Source organism: Dipodomys ordii, unplaced genomic scaffold (assembly GCF_000151885.1).
Source record: "Dipodomys ordii isolate 6190 unplaced genomic scaffold, Dord_2.0 Scaffold136, whole genome shotgun sequence".
Lineage (NCBI taxonomy): Eukaryota > Metazoa > Chordata > Mammalia > Rodentia > Heteromyidae > Dipodomys > Dipodomys ordii.
The window spans coordinates 2,725,856-2,744,646 of NW_012267352.1; positions in this window are offsets into that span (position 1 = coordinate 2,725,856).

Genomic DNA, 18,791 nt, shown 5'->3' on the forward strand with positions numbered 1-18,791 from the left:
TGGCCTTCCCTCCTCTGCTCCCTGAGAAGGAGTGAGAACGCCAGGCTTCTACTCACGCCGAGTCTTGGTTCCTGGGTCGTCTCTGGTCTGTGAACTACAGGATGAAGATGTACACTCCTTGTTGGTTCTTGCTGGTGTTGAGTAGAATCCGCTCGCTTGCTGCATCTGGCTCCTTCGTCCCGGACTCTGTGGCTCAGGTATGGCTCCTGGGCTCACCTGCCGCCGCCACAGCTGTCGCTGCGGCAGCTGCTGGTAAGAGCTCAGAAGTGTCTCCTTGCCTGGATTTCCCCTCTCTGGCCTAGCTCTCTGTCCTGTGATGGCACACTTGGTGTAATTCTCTGGCTTAGGACTGTTCACTGGAACTCTAAAACTGCTTTCTATGCGAGAGCTTGCTTAGATTCCTGTTTCTCCTCCGCCATCTTCCCGGAACCTCCAATTTCTTGTTTCTTTTGTATGTTCTTTCCCCTACCTTATATCCCCTGTTGTCACTGTATTTGATTTTGCTACCCTGGAATTGTATATTCATTTATTCAAATTAGGGAAGGAAAGGGAAACAACAGAATGATGAGACAAAGACCCAATGCACAGTGATATACACAAGACAATATGCCAGAAATTATGCGTACAACTAGGGGGTAAGATTGGCAGTGGGGAGGGAAAGCAGTAGAAAAATGAGGTAAAGGGTAACAAGCTTGACAAGAAAAACACATATTACCTTACTTATGTAAGCAAGATATGTAACTTACTTATTTAACTGTAGCCACTCTGTACATCACCTTGATAACAAAAATGAAGATACTACTGAAAATTTACAAAATTTCACAGGACAACCTTGATTCTAAATTTATGCATATCCATGGCTGTACTTATGGCTGTTTTGTATCATGGGATGCAGTTTTGATCAAGGACACCAGAAGCAATGAATGGTGTCATGTCTGTTACGGTCAAGTTTCTTTGGTGAGCATGAGAAGAAGAGTTGCTTTGTCTGTCATTGTACACTCCTGTCTGGGGTCAAGGCAGGACCAACACAAGTCATTAGAAAAGCAATCACTCCATAAGTGCTTTGTCAAATGATTCACCAACAGAAAGAAAAAGTAAATAATTATTATTGGATACTAAAGCTAGACATTTCAATGGGATTTCAACCTAGTGATCACAACTCTTATTATAAATCCAAAATCCCATGCGTTCAGGATGAATCAGGAGATGGAATGTCTGCTGGTATTTTGATAGATTGTGTTTAAGTTTGAAAAAAATTATCCAGTGTTATCATTTTTACATAAGCATCATTTTGATATTGTATCTATGATCTTTCCATTCTGTGAATAATGTCTAATTGGAGAAATTGTGGATGCTTCTACCCACTTTACAGAAATATGTGTAACATTCTAAAATCATAAGAATGCTGTCAATCAGGATTTCCTCTGCTTGTCACCTGTGTATATGAGGGATGCCCTGTCATGGCTTTTTGGGAAGCTTGTTATTTTTTTTCCAATTATACAGATATGAGCATCGAACTTCCTTGAAGCTGGCATGAAGCTTATGTTAAGAATAAAGCAAATGTGTAGACAGTACTTCCCTTTCTCTCTCTACCACACTATTCTTGATGTTCATTCCTTTGTATTATGTTAATTTGAAGAAATTATTCTTCAATAAAAATAAAGCCCATAATGCCCATGTATCTGTATTGAATTTAAAGAAACATTACTTTCTCATATTTAGCTGTTCATTCCAAATTATTATTATTTTAATAATTTTATAGTTGAGATTATAAGCATTTTGCAGTAGAGCTGAGGTTTTTCAAAGATCTTTTTAGAGAGATAATAGGTCTATCTGTGAAAAGAGTTTTCTATGAATTGAATTTTGTAATTAAACATGTTTCAGACCCTGCCTAATCACTCACTCCACTAAAATTATTTTTATTTATTTTTCCCAAATAGGGAAAATTCTTCTGTATTACCTATCTTTGTGTTTTTACACAAAATCTAAGATTAGATTATGTTATTTGTAATTTCTTCCACTTCCCCAGTGACTTTTCTTTACCCCCAACTCTGTTATCTTTCTATTTATTTTCAAATTAAGCATTTATACATAATTTATCTATTTAATTCAGATTCTTTACCTCTTTTTGGAATCTAATTTGAGGTTCCTAGTAAGAGAAGCCATGTGTAAATAATTTTTAACTTTTATTTTTATTTTTTGCTTCTGGAGTTAAGGCTTTCTGAAACCATTTCCCTGAACCATGGATCTAGTAGTAAGCCTTACAAATTAATTTACAGCTTCATTTAGTCAACAAACTCCAGGGAATACTCCCTAAGTCTGAAAGCATGTGTTTATGTGTCAAGAAGAAATGAAGCTCAGTACCTTGGAGACAAATCTAATTGTGGACACTGCGCTCATACAGCTCTTGAAAAATTTACTTACTTATGATAAAGTTAGGGTGAATGTTCTGTCTTAGTCTTTTTCCCAGAAGCAGTCAGAAAGAAATTTCAGAGAATTAAAGCAAAGGACACAAATCCTGTTACTATGGTGTAAAAAACTGTAGTTAATCTACCTTTCATCCAGAAGATCTCATGTAGACATTCACTCCAACATATCCAGCCACATCTTTCCCCTGATTTACCCAGAAATGCTTCATTTAGTGTTTTGTTCTTGTTTCATCTGGTGGAAATCCCAAGACAAATGTGTAGCTTACCTTTTTGTTTCTTTCACACATTTGCTCAATTGCTAGCTTATCACAAAAGCATTTGTTGGACATTATAAATGAAGTGACAGTACCATCTGGTACTGATGAACATCCTCCCCCCCCCGACACATTTCCTCTCCTACATATATGTATATACATATATATATATTTCTCTCATATATATATATATATGTGAGTTTAAATGTGTGTGCGTGCACATGCATGCATTTACATGCACATGTGCATGCTGGTACTGTGTTTGAACGTAAGTCATAAGGCTCTACCTCAACTTTTTTACTCGTAGCTAGTGACCTACCACTTGAACCATGCTTCCAGTTACTGCCTTTTGCTTATTAATTGGAAATGTGAGTTTCACAGATTTGCCCAGGCTGACTTTGAATCATAGTTCTCAGATTTCAACTTCTTGTACAGCATTCAGCTCCTACATATTATTTAACGCTACCCAAACAAGGCTTCATTTGGTGTAAAATATTAATGACCCCCTTCAAAATAGCTTGGAATAGGTGAGTGATACCTATGTGGTAAAAGAGATTCTGCAGAGGCAATTGAGGCAAAACATGTTAAGAAACAGAATGATTAAGTGACTTTTCATTAAAGTATTCAGAAAACACAATTGGTAGAGACTAAAAGTATATATTTAGTTGAAGTAGGTTTCCAACGAAAGTGCTGAGAGTGCATCCTGTATGCTTTGTGATTCTCACCTTGTCCTCCTGAATTCAAGGATTCTAGATATGTTCCATTACATACGTCAAGACTCAGGATTATGAATTGATAATATTTACATTAGATATTTGAGTTGAACAATACTTTAGACATTTTTGCACGATAGATAGAATCAGATAGAGTTCCAGTATAATATATAATTAGGAAGGACTTATATGGTTTGAAACACCAAACCATATACAAAACAATTTAAAAAAGAACCATCTCTAGCAATGGCCATGGGAAGAGGTGAGCACTAACCTCACCTATGCCCACTCCTCCCTCATACAGAAGAATAAGTTAATGGTCACTGGGAACAGGTAGACATTGATGAGAGGAGCAACATGATGATTAATAAATTTCATTTTACTGCTTGCAAATAGTTATGAGTGTTGGAGGTTCTATATTGGGAGGTTAGCCAGGGCTTTGAATTCCACTTGCAAGGAGGACAAGAATGTGAAAAAGAATGTGAAGAATTTAAAGATGATGAAAAAATCTTTTTAAAGGCATATGCTTTCTGAATGTTGCCATTTAGATGTGAAAACTTACTAATGAATACTTTATGCCAGGCTAACTTTTATCTCATTAACATCCTCATCCTCAACCTCGCCTTAATTCTCATCATGAAACTGAGGTGGAGGAACAAGGTTAACAGGCCTAAAATGTCAAAGATTACAAATGCATTAGACTTTTCAATGGAGCTTGTGTTTGTGTTTTCTTTTATCCTTAGAGAACACAGACTAGGCTGTATTGCCTCTGCCACTTATTACAAAAGTTCTTTGCTCTAATTGGTGTAAGTGTCAATACCATTCTGACAATATTAAATATGATTAATCAAAGATTGTTTCTTATGAATGTTCCTCTGATGAGAAGACTATATATATAGGTGAAAGTTATTAAAATAAAAATATTGATGGAAACATTATAATACCATCAGAGCCATCCACAAGGAACAAACATAATTATGAGGCCATTTTGCTGTTCATCCAGAGGTCTAGTAATTCCTTATATTAAATTTATTGCATTTCTTATACCATTGTATGATTTCAAATTCAATATCAGTGGTACAGTAATGGTTCTACCTAGGCAGGCTTTTCAGAAAATTTCTCTCCACATCCCATCTATTTTGCATGCAAAGAAAGAAGCAGTTCTTGTAATGCATGGAGACCCCTGGCTTGCAAAATGATTAACATTTATTCCCTGGATGACCAACTCAGGTACAGTAATTAGAAAAGTAACAAGGTTAAAAGAAAATCCATTTATTATTTGCTTATTTGCACTATGTAAAATGTATCAGTTTATATATACATATAATTTATAACATATATAAGTTCAGGTACACTAAGCTATATATTTCTGTGAGTTAATAGTGCAAACAAAAATGCATTAAATTAAATAATGAGTGCACTTAAATCTGTAAAGTACAAACCAATGGTTAGAGAATAACTGCCTATTACCAAATGTTTTCTTAGACAACTAGCTCAGTTTCCAGCTGAAACTATCAATTCAGATGTATGGAAGAAAAATTATTTTATAAAACAGTACACACATCTAGACTAGAAAGAATATATAGAGAGAGAATTGGTATAAAATAACTCATCAATCTTAGTGTCTTTCCATGAAACCTAAGCTTCTCATGTATTTATTTTAACTGAATAATTGTAATAACTACAAGCCAGCTTGACTATTAAGAATGAAAAGATAGTCACAACAAACCAAAGAAACCATTAAGACAATGAAAGTACAACCAAACAGTTCCTAGAATTAATTTAGTTTAAATAAATATTTTAGGTGAAAAAGCATAACATTTTAAGCAACTGTAAGAGAAATAATGCATACATCTCATGGTGTTAGCTTTCATTTTGGAGAATTTTAGATTTATTTTGGCATTAGTATTATGCAAAATTGTCCACTTCTCAGTGACATTCATTAAAATGACTGTGCATAATAGTTATGAATAAGCCTTGAAGAACTATGAAAAATAGTTATTTAACAAAACACTCATATTTATAGGTTATCCTATGAAGGAATTTTGTAGATATTGGTAATATCTAAAATCAATTGAAACTACATAAATGAGATTTATCTAAAAATGTGGATAAGCTTCAGTCTATCATTGAGGGTCTCACAATTGAAATGTAAGGATTGCTAAGTAGAAAATATTTTTGTCTTAAGGCTGTAATGTCAATTTCTGCTTGAGTTTCTAGACTTGTCCTGAGTTCAAACTTGCTAGCATCCACAACTGTGTAAGACAAATCCAGAAAATAAATTGAACTATATATACCTTTATTTAATCTTATCTATATATAATTCTAATCCTAAATCCATACATATGGATATATGTAATTGTGTATTAATTATATTAATATACCATTATACAGTATGATAGTATCTATTGTATATATAATATGTAATATATTATATAATAGTATATATTCATATTATATATATATATATATATTTGTCATTGTTTCTATTTTCTGGAGCAACTTCAAGAGCACAGATTTTGGTACCAGGGTGTAGCATTCCATCAACAAATATCTAAATTAAATAAATAGGTTTTGAATTGAATAAGTAAGTCTGGAAACTTATACATGGTAGTTTTTTGTGTGGCTGCAAGGGACTTTTGATATGCATAAAGGTATTAAAGTCGATATTGGCAGATTCAATTAAAGGTTAGAAGAGTTAGAATATATCTACTCTTTACAAAAGCACTTATGTATTGTTGTGGGCAGAATATTGGAATAAATGGATATATTAAAGTGTTCATGCCCATATTCAGATATGCAGAAAAGGTACCTTGGTACTAGTAAAACATGTTGCTTTGTATGAAAAACAGAAAAAATATCAGAATTGCGCTTAGCACTGGGAAAACTAGGACATAGAAACAATAAGCTGGGAAGTTTAGCTTTGAATATTTCCAAGCAAAATATAGAAAGTGTTTCTTGTTTACTTCTTTCCTTGTATAATAAATTTAGGAAAGTGATACATTTAGAATTAAACTTTTAAGCAAAAAACAGAAATAGAACATGATGATTTGCAAAGTGTTTGACATGGATTGCACATAAGAAATATTTCCAGAGAGACTAGGCATATGTCTCATTAAGTCAATAAAACATATCCACATAACCAGTTAATAGAATTGAGTCATTTATAAATAATCTAATAAGTATCTGTCTATAACATGGATGCCATTGTCATACATGGATAATCCACAAAGAGTCTGGTGAAAATTTTACCATTGAAAACATCTAAAAGGGCAAAGGGAAGACAGATGGTATGAAATGATTAAAAGTCATCAGGGTTCAGTAGATGCACAGAACGAAAATGAATAGATTTTAATTGACTGGAAACAAATACTAAGACTTGTGGGGGAACTGGAATATGATGAATGTATTCCATGAATGTGAAAGAAAAATTTTGGGTGAAGACAAAGGGTAACCTTTTTAGTTGAATAGTGTCCTCTTAACTTCAATAGGTTATCCCAAAATTTGTGTCTAATTACAATTTCACTATCTGTCAGGATATGGAAATCACATCTTGGCAGTTATAGTGAGTTAAGATGTGGTCATCTAGATTAAAGTGAGCCCCAAATCTAGTTAATGAGTGTCCTTATAAAAGCAGGAAAGATTTGGAAACACATAATCCTATATGATAAATAGCAATGGGCAGATGACGGTAGAAATTGCCATTCTGTACAAACCAAGGAATAGAAAGGTTGCTCATAGTAGGTAAAAGAGAATACATACAAAGTTCTCTTTTAGGTTTCCATAAGAAACTATCATTAATGACAACTTGACTGTACTTCTGGCTTCCTGAACTGGTACTTTATGGTTTAAATAATTCAGCTGTAACTGTAGAATTTGATAAACAGTGTAAATAGAGCCCATCTTCAATAAACTTATCATCTGAGTCATCTTTGGTAAAAGGAATTAAAACAGTTGTAAGCTTAATAAATTATGTTAATTAGAATTATTAAACAATATAAGAAAAAGTGAAGATTATACATTTTTATGCAGCAGCAAAATAAAATATTTAAAAACTTGAATAATGTTGAGCATGCCTGGCAATTAAATATATTCTGGTAGAAAAAATATTTTCTTGAAATAGAATCTTACATGATACCTTCAAATATTACTTTTGCTTAAACTCCTGTGATCAATTTTTGAAAATGTATTTTATTAAGTCTATAAAATAAATAAAATTTAGGAATGGACATGAAAGGATATATGTGAAATGGATTATACTTTCAAATGAAAAATAATAAAGAATTTTAGTAATATTTTCAAAAAAGCACAAATTAAGTTTGATGGTAAACTAATTCTTAATTAGAATAGCTGTTATTCCTGTAATAGAAATAATTACTGATATCAGAAGGTAATATATTCAATAGGAAGGGAAAAAGGTTCATTAATATGTTGGTAGCAAAAGAAGCACTGAGGCCATATTTTCTATTAAAATGAATAAAACATATTAAAATTTGATAAATAATAGTTTGCATTTGTCTCTTGGTGAGAAAACGCTTTCATTATCAAACATTCTTTTTATCTTTTCCAATTACCCCACAGCATTAAAGAAAACACATTTTCCCACATTTAATTAAAGTTACACATGATCAGCTTTAACTAGTAAGCACAAATAAAACCTTTATAACTATCATGCTATTTAGTGGATCTACAAATATCAAAGTCTCCAGCATACCTCATTGCTGATAATAAGCTGTAAAAATAAATTAATTCAATGTATTAGGTGACTATAAGTAAGATTTCATATTTATCTATGTATATGTACTGAATTCTACTTCATACAGTTCCATTCAGTGTAAAAAAATTGTTAATTTGTGGTCCATTACTTTCTAGACAAAAAAAAAAAAGTCTTTTTGTTCTTTGTTTTTTACTAGCTCTGGGGCTTGAAGTTAGGACCTGAGCACTGTGTCCCTGAGCTTCTTTTGCTCAAGGCTACCACTCTACCACATGAGCCAAAGCACCTCTTTTGTTGATATGTTACATAGGAATAGAACCTAGGGCTTCATGTATGCTAGGCAAGCACTCTACCACTAAGCCACATTTCTAGCCAAAAGTGTAATATTTTGACCTTTAATTTTAATTTTGATAGAAAAATCTTATATGGTATATGTAGTTTCCTCATTTTCATGTAAAGAACCTACCAATGTGCTACTGACTTATTGATTATGACTTTTTTACAGGTAGGTAATCAAAATCAAGTTATACATATACTTTAAGAAATTATCATAAAAGGAAATATCTTTATTGCATTATAAATTAGATCAACTAATGATAACATGTTTTGATTGAAAGCTAGAAAGAATTTGAAATGTACCATTGATTTCAAAATGATTGCATAGGAAGAAATACTTAAAATTCCAGAATTTTTTATCTTAAGCATAGAGCCCAGGTGGTAAAAACTGTCATAATATGAAAACAAGCTAGTTTCTGAACATAATTTTTGGGTTGAAATAACAGGAAATGCAGTTGTGATGTTTATGGACGTGAATGAGAGCTACCGATGTCTTTCTTTAATCTTAAAAAAAAAAACTTACCTTTTACATTTTAGTAAACTAATGCCTTGGACAAAAGTGCTTAGAAGAAAAGATGAAATGAATTTTGGCTGTTACAGTGCTTGTTAGTCATCTAATCTGAAACACAGGGTAGGCAGTAGATTTTGAGTCAGAACAATGATAGTTTAATTTACCACTCATCTGATTTTAAATAGTAGTTGAAGCAAGGAAACTGAATGACATCACCAAAGAATAGATATCACATCAGTATTTTTTAAGTTTAATTTAATTGTAAAGATGCTGCACAGAGGGGTTACAGTTACTACATGAGTAAGGCAATAAGGATATTTCTTGTCAATCATTGTTGCCCAATGTGTGGAAGGATCCTTTGCAACATGCCGAACAAGTCCTTACAGAAGCAATTTTGCTGTAGTAAACCCAACCGTTCCAAGACGTTGCCACAGGTATTCTGGGAATACACGGAGGAAAACCTTGCTATGTGTAAAAAGGGAAGTTTACGATCTCCAATGTGAAAATCTTAGAAACCACCAGTGCATGTTCAAAAAAGCCAGAAATTGGGGAAAACTAAAACAGAAACAGTCTTCTATAAACAACAGGAATATTTTTTTTTACACAAAAGGAAAAAGAAATGGTTGCATCCACCAGACTACCTGACTAGCAATGAGGAAATACTCTGTTTGAAATGGAGATATTTATTTGAACCAACAATTAATTTTACAATCTCTATTCAAAGTGAAGAAGGGAGAGAGTATATTTCTCATCACTGGTGGAATACGAAATATAGATATCACTTATAAAATATAACATCATATTGTATTATAAATTTTAACCCAAGTTTAGTAAAATCTCTACATGTAATAAGCAATATTCAGAAATAATGTAATTAAGAAAATAAGTTTAGACCAGGCGTTGGTGACTCACATCTGTAATCCTAGCTACTCAGGAGGCTGAGATCTAAGGATGACAGTTCAAAGCCAGCCGGGGCAGGAAAGTCGGTAAGACTCTTATCTCCAATAAACCACCAGAAAACTGGAAGTGGTGCTATTTCTCAAGTGGTAGAGTGCTCGCCTTGAGCTAAAGAGCTAAGGGACAGCACCCAGGCCCAGAGTTCAAGTCCCATGACCAACAAAAAAGAAAAAGAAAAAAAAGAAAATAAGTTGAATAACTCTACAACAGTACAAAGAAATTAAGAAAATAAAACATTTTGCAACATTCACCTTTAGCAATAAGCCCATTGCATGAAACTAAACATGTAAAGCTCTCTATGATTAAGATAGTCTGGAAATACTTTAAAATGGGATTTATAGATCTTGTTCAACTATAATTGGGTAGTGAAAACAATGAGATTAAGTAGGAAGATTTCCATACAAAGTATGTAACATGGAATGTCTTTTCTAAACATTTGACCCATAGAGTTTGGTCATTTTTATATAGAATGTGACACATTGAGTATGAATAAATGACAAATCTGACCCTTCTTTTTGACTTATAACTCTGGACACATCATAAGCCTTAACTGCTGCTTTTTCTCATGTTGTCTCAGTAAACAGCAAACTGACATGAAAGCTTCAGAGCTGGAGAAGATTCAAATTACAAGCCTGAGAACACTTCTGTAAACTCTCCAGTGGCCTATCCCTCAGCCATAAAAAGAGTTCCAGGTAAGTTGATGTTAGGTGAAATGAACTCCAAGATAAGAACCCAAATGGTTTTTCTTTCTTGCTGTTGTTTCTAATATATTTATAAGATGATTTCTTTGTTGCTTTGTATGTCCCTCCCTCACAGTATAAGCGCTGTTTTCACTGTATTTCATGTTGGTATAATTTGGGGAGAGGCAAGGAAAAAACAAATGGTTTAAATAGGGATACAGGTGGACCCATTGCAATAATGAGATGTACAAGACATTCTGTTGAAAAATGAACTTTACAACTTTGGGAGAGCAGCGATGGGAGGGCAGGGATGGGAAGGGGAAACAAAGGAGGAGGCAACAATGCTTGATAAGAAATGTACTCATTACTTTGCTCATGCAATTGTAACCCCTCTGTACAGTATTTTCACAATAAAAAACATTAATTAAAAAAGAGTTCCAGGGCAGTGTCTTTTCTTTACTCCTTTATGCCAATTCTCAAACTAGGAGGAGCAGTATGATTTTGACCCAAATAACTATTATTTGAATTGTTTCATACATTTTGGTATGCTGCCTTCTGTCTTGATAACCTGTCCAAAGTTTAAATTAAGAAATTCTCCACTACTTAAAATGTCTACGATAGGATGCAATGATACCATACTTGAATGCTATCGGGAAAGTATTTTGAAAGAAGGAGAGAAAGAGGAGGAAGGCAATAAAGTGTAATGGACAGTTTTGTATGGCAACTTGCTGCAAGGATATTCCATTCTCATATTTCTTGTTATTCTCTCTTTTGTTCTAAGTCTGCAAAGGAAGTTGCACTAGCATCATAATGATGGTAAAGAAGAACATTTACGATGTTCCTCAATTTTCTTGCCATACTCGTCTGTTATGACGTTGTGTAATCTTTTTTCTGCGGGTTTGTTTAGATTCATATTGTCTATATATCAAAGATACACTACACAGTTCCTTATCTTTGTTTAAGACAGGAGACTCTAAGTCTTATAAACAACAGATTTTTTTTACTACTTTTGAGTACTTCCCTGATTTAACTATCTTATGAAGTAACGGATATACTGTAGGCCATAAGCAAGTTATATTCTCTCTACTTTTAAACCATACTATATTATCTCTACCTAAGTGTTCTAAGATGTTGTGTAATGGTCTCCAAGATATTTCTTTTCCAGATTTCTAACCAACAGAATAGAATAATCCTCCTACACTAGAACTTTCACACCTATCCAAAACTACTGTTTCAAACTTGGCTAAAGAGGGACGTGGTCTATCCTAGAATTTGGCAAACACAAGCTATGGAAGTCAGAAACAGAGATTAGTATGTATATAGCAACTCTTAGGTAAAATTTGAGGGTTTTTGTTTTGTTGCTTGGTTAATTGTTATTTGCTTGTTTTATTATTTTCCTCTTAAAGCTATAGATATACGAGCATGTTTTAATGCCAACAAAAGGGTGTGATTAGAATAGTAATACAATTTTATATTTGAAATATGTATCACTAGAGGGATTCATTTTTTTAAATTTTTGTATAATACTAGAAAACTTCCCAATTGGTATGCCATAAAGAGCTTCAGTTTATACTCAAAATTATAATCTGAATAAAGGGAACTGAAAACATATAGAGCCCATTGATGAACAACAAATAGAAATATTACTTTTACCAGGTTTAGAGGAAACAGATGGCTAAAATAAATGTGGCAAGACAAAATGAGCATTAAATTAGCAGAAAAAGTCTTCTGAATGTCAGCCTTCTGATTAGAATTATGAGCCTTTTACCCTATCACCATAGTTGTGCTTTAGAGCAAAACATGTCTATTGTTAGAATCAATTATTAGGGTCAGAGCCCTGAGTTCCTTTAAATTTAGGCAAAGTCTCATTCTTCATTAGAGAGCCCAGCATGGGGTAGAGGGAGCTGATTAACTCCCACTCTGGAGTTTCTCCCAGGTATTCATGTCAGAAATGCACTGTTTACCAATCACTAATCTAAAGCTGGCCTGAATATGGAAATTCTTAATTTGAAAATAAGGATGATTTCATATTACATTCCTAAGAATGTAATTGTCTTTAAATTGCCCTCTTTTCTCAGAAGATCTGATCTCTGAAGCCTGAAATGAAACTTTTACATTTTCAATTAAATTCAAGCCTTTAAGGTTTGGTTGAAACTAAGAAAATGATTTGTGAAGTTTCTTTCCCAACTTCCTCTGAAATAAGCTTCAAGCTAGTAAAGTTCTAACTCTTCACTTTCAACCACTTATCAAAAGAAGTTTCATAATATTGAACTTGTCACAATGCTCAAGCTGTACAAATATACTTTTTAGTGCATGCCTATTAATGTCAGATATTTGGAAAATAAATGATTCTGTGTATCATCTATAAATTAAAATTAGTAGAAACAAACATAAAAATAAATTTTTTCTTGCGTTTTCTATCATTTGACATTAAAGTGTTATATATTCTGCAGTGATAATCCATATTATGTATTTTAAATATTACCTACAATTTTATGAAGCATTTTGCAATGTGGAATATTTCCATCTAATATATCTTGTGTAACTTTACTATTCTATAACATTGATGTACTGTTTTCCCAGAGATAAAAATTTTCCCCCTTTAACAAAGGATACATCTTTTCAAGATATCCAAATGGCTGGGTTGGGAAATTGGCTCAGTGATAGAGTGCTTGCTTCACATACGTGAGGCCATGGGTTCGATTCCTCAGAACCACATAAGCAGAAAAAAGAAGAAAGATGGAAGTGGTGCTGTGGCTCACGTGATAAGGCTCTAGCCTTGAGCCGAAGTGCTGAGGGACAGTGCCCAGGCCCAGAGTTCAGCCCCAATAACCGACAAAAAAATATCTCCAAATGAAAAAACATATATTATGTAATCAGGTTCAGAATGTCTGATAACTGACATATTCTTGTGACCACTAAGACTTCTCATTACAGCCATGTCTGTTGCTCACAATCTTGTTGTACTGGATGATGTGCTAAGTTCTATTTCCCCTTACATGACCCTTTACACTATGTACCGGAAGTCTGACTAAACAAATTTTGTAAGACTTTTGGAGAACATCAGAGTATCCCCCAAAATTTTAGCATCCTGGAAATTCTTTCCTTCCTTTATTAGCTTTTTCAATTTGTATTCCATTGCTTCATGAATTACCACTGCCCTTTTAGTCAATCTATCAGGTTTGAATACAGATTAGTTATTGCATTGGTACGAATCTAAACTATAACAAGTACCAAATGAGAATAAAAAGTCTTCATACACCACCCTACTTGGACATCTTCCTTAATCAAGTGCTATATTTTTATAGGTTCTCTAATGTCTTGAATCTCCATCCCATACAAATAAGAATGAATATGTAACTACTGTAAAAACCCAATGGATTCATATTCTCGTTAAGTCTAAAATTATTTATTCTCTTAATTATGTACATAAAACCTAAAGGGAAATGTTAACTACTCACATAAAGATAAAATATCAACTTGAGCTGGGCTCTGATGGCTCACACCTATACCCTAGCTACTCAGGAGGCTGAGATTTGAAGATTGGGGTTCAAAACATGTTCAGGGCAGTAAAGTCTGTGGTTTGCATCTTATTTTTCTTGGGCAACATTCATCACTATTGCCAAAGTAACTGTAATTATATCTGTCCTTATGTATCCCTCAAAGTAGCAAACACTCAATAAATTACATGGTCATTCTTAACAAATATGTCAATAAATTCCCAGAAATAGTGTCTTTATTTCTTAAAAAATATTAAAATGTTCCATAAATATCTACTGGAAGTATTTTAAAAAGGATTTCAATTGAGAAACAGAAAACAATTATTACCATGTAAATAAAGCTTACATGGAATATTTAAATTGCATTGGCATATTTCAGTTCTTATGAGTAAGCAAAGACCTTCATAATTACTTGATTATTCAAATTTACTTAATGATGCTTTCAGTGTCTAATCCATGAATTCATTTACTACAAGTTATACTGATTTTTCCCTTATTGAAAATAGAAGAGAGAAATTTTAAAACAGAAAATTGATATATTACAAACATAACTCTAGAACTTAAAAATGTAAACTATATTTCACAAATTACTTCACCCATCATAGTCACTTCTTTTGTCATACTTTCTGCATCTAACACTCCTGGCTTTATTCTTGGTTCCCTAAACAAGTTGTGAAGATACCTCTTGGTCATGCTCAGGACAGGTGCGAGCCACAGATGACATGCCATGCTCACACAGGCTGATTTCCTTTTCCATCGTTATGGATCATCCCAAATGTTATTCTCCCAAACCACAAGTATAATTCATTTATCTCTCACCTGTACATTAACATTCAAATAAATATTTGCCAATTATGATTCATTCCAAAATTTAAACTATTTTATTGATGGAATAAATGTAATTAATAAATTATGGAAATATATGATAAAACATCAATGAATGTGAATCAAAATAGGAAGGCAAAGAAAGCAAAATGATTTTAAAAGATAAGAAAATACATATACATTACTTTTTTTAAAAGAATAGTCACAAGGGCTGGGAAGGTGGCTCAGTGGTAGAGTGCTTGCCTTGCATGCTTGAGGCCCTGGGTTCGATTCCTCAGCACCACATAAGCAGAAAAAAAAAGCCAGAAGTGGCACTGTGGCTCAAGTGGTAGAGCGCTAGCCTTGAGCTGAAGAGCTGGGGGATAACGCCCAGGCCCAGAGTTCAGGCCCCATGACCAGACCCAAAAAACAAACAAACAAAAAAAGAATAGTCACAAATAAAATTTAACTACAATTACATTGTACAAATGTCAGTACATTTACAAAAGAAGATTAATAAAAAAGATACCATACGCAGACATAAGATAAAACTTCGAGTGCCACAGCATTAGTAAAGTAACAAATATGTCTTAGAAAGAAAGAGACAGGTATTAAGGCAGAGGAGGAGAACACATTAGTATTGCTCCAGCAAATTTACAGGCATTTACTTCGATCAATGTAATGTTCGAAAGATGGTTACATATTGAGGTCTATTAAACAGTAGGTGCAAGTTGACATTTATAATTCGCTTAGTAAGTACAGCACAGCTCTTTTAAAATATAAATGAGGTCATGAGAGCCAAACTATCACATGGAATCCTGGTCTAGAGATTTACATTTTTACTGATCTGCTTTGTGATCTTTTTTTCTTTTTGGACCTTAGGTATATAAGTGTAATGAGTATACTTGGGGTTTACTAATCACTCTGTTACCTGGTGGGATTAGAATATTACAGTAAGGAAAATCTAATGCTCTGAAACATCAATCACTCTCTGAATAGTAATTAATAAACAATATTCTATTCTAGGCACAAGAGACTTTTCAGAGGCACTCTTCAAGATTCTAACATATGAAAGTGGTGGTTCCTTTTACCTCCCCATTTATATAATGAAAATTGTCACTGGGGTATCAATGGCTGATTGCTGATGGATCACTGGAGATGAAGGTAGATATCTTCAAATTTAATCAATAGAAAGATTCTGTCACAGGAAAAAAGTCAAGTTTGTTATAATAGGAAGTAAGTCAAGACAAAAAGTGCTCTGATAATTATAAAAATTACATTTCTTTTGTACCCATAAGTCAACAAACATGATCAAAATGCTAGCATATGTGTTTGAAATTTTTGATGTTTTCTAAGATGAAAGCTATTCATCCTCGAAGAACTCTTTACTATTTGTTAAATTCCCATTGTACAACCCCTGTTATCACTATATTTGATGCCGGTGGCCTGCATTATTTTTGGGGGGGGGGGTTCCAGTCGTGGGGCCTGAACTCTGGGCCTGGGCACTGTCTCTCAGCTCTTCAGCTCAAGGCTAGCGCTCTACCACTTGAGCCACAGCGCCCCTTCTGGCTTTTTCCTTTTTGCTTATGTGGTGCAAAGGAATAGAACCCGGGCCTCATGCATGCAAGGCAAGTGTTCTACCACTGCGCCACCTTCCGAGCCTCTGCCTTGCATTTTGTATATATATTTTTCTAATTTAAGGAGGGGAAAGGAAATAACAAAAAGCTGAAACAAGGATACAGGTTGACCCATTGTAGCAATGAGATGTAAAAGACACTTTGTTGAAAATGAACTTTACAAATTGGCAGGGTGGGGAGTTGGGGAGGTGGGAGGGAAGGGATGGTAGGGGAATAACAAAGGAGGAGGTAACAAAACTCTATAGGAAATATATTCATTACCTTACTCATGCAACTATAATCCCTCTGTACACTAATTTTTCAATAAAAACATGCAAATAAAAAATAGAATAAATAAATCTTTTGTTTTATGAAGCAACTTTTCACAAGTAATTATTTATGTGATATACTCTAATATGTCAACTCTAAAATTAGTAATTTCTTTTATGGTTCCATATGAATTTTTGGATTGCCTCTTCTTTTTCCTTAAAGAATGAGGTTGGAATATTGATAGGTATGGCTTTGAATTTGTAGATGGCCTTGGAAAGTATTGCCATTTTGTGGGGAAATCTGTGGGGAACACAGGTAGCAAAGATGGCCCTGAGAGGAAGTTGAGTGGGCAGAGCTGGATTTGTTCAGGTCCAATGTGTAAACCACTCATGGAAGTTTAGGTGCATGATAAGGTATGGCCTTTCAGTGATTGGTTGATCCCATTTCCTCTCCTCCCACGCAGTCTTTTGCTTTAAAAAGGGGATGCTCCCTGTTAATAAACGAGTTCCTGCTTGACTTGACTCCCCACTGCGCCTGATTGTCTCCTGGGCTAAGGGAGGCTGGGGAACTGGCCAGCGGCTGCACTTACCCCTCCTCGGACCCTGTCTGTCCAAAGACAGACGAAGACCCAACACCATTTTCAGGATGTTGATCCTTCCTATCCAGAAGCATTAGAGGTTTTTCCACTTTCTTTATTTTTTTAATTTTTTTATTATTATTTTTTTATTTTATTTGTGAACATACTGTACAGAGGGGTTACAATTACATGGGCAGGATAATGAGTACATTTCTTACCAAGCATTGCAGCCTCCTCCTTTTGTTTACCCTTCCCATCCCTTCCCAGCCTCCCCCCTCCCCCCCAATCCCAATCCTTCTCCTTCCTCCCCTCCCCCCCCACACACACCGACGTTGTAAAGCTCATTTTGGACATGACAACTTGTACCTCTCATTGTTGCAACAGGTCCACCTGTATCCTTAAACAACTGGTTTTTCCCCATCTCCTCCTCAAGTTATACTGACATCAAATATAGTGAAAGCAGGGGTTATACTGTGGGGGAGGGACATACAAAGCAACAAAGAGATAATCTTATAAATGCTTTAGAAACACATGCCTGAAAGAAAAAACATTAAAATACATATCTAAGGGTTCATTTTCCTGACATCACATTATCTGACCTTTTCCGCTTGACTCCTACATATACTAGATATTGCAAATAAGGGAAACCATGGGACCTATGTTTCTTTGGGCCTGGCTTACTTCACTTAATATAATTTTTTCCAAGTTTTTCCATTTCCTAACAAATGGGGCAATGTCATTCTTTCTAATGGAGGCATAGAATTCCATTGTGTATATATACCACATTTTCTTGATCCATTCCTCTACTGAGGGGCATCTGGGTTGGTTCCATACCTTAGCTATGGTAAATAATGCTGCTAAGTCCTGCTTTGATTTCCTTTTTCAGGTTTTTAAAGTTTTCATCATAGAGGTCCTTCACTTCTTTGGTTAAGTTAATTCCTAGGTATTTTATTTTCTGTGGGGCTATTACAAAAGAGGTTGCTTTCCTGATTTCAGCCACACTCTTCTCATTTTTATCATTATTATTATTATTTTGGGTCCGGTTGTAGGGCCTGAACTCTGGGCTTGGGCGCTTGTCCCTCAGCTCTTCAGCTCAAGGCTAGTGCTCTACCACTTGAGCCACAATGCCACTTCCGGCTTTTTTTCATTTTTGCTTATGTGGTGCTGAGGAATTGAACCTAGGGCTTCATGCATGTAAGGCAAGCACTCTACCACTGAGCCGCCTTCCCAGCCCATCTTCTCATTGTTGGCATACAGAAAAGCAATTGATTTTTGAGGGTTAATGTTTTTTTTTAATTTAATTTTATTTTATTTGTGAACATACTGTACAGAGGGGTTACAATTACATGAGCAGGATAATATATACATTTCTTACCAAGCCTTGCAGCCTCCTCCTTTGTTTCCCTTCACATCCCTTCACAGCCTCCCCC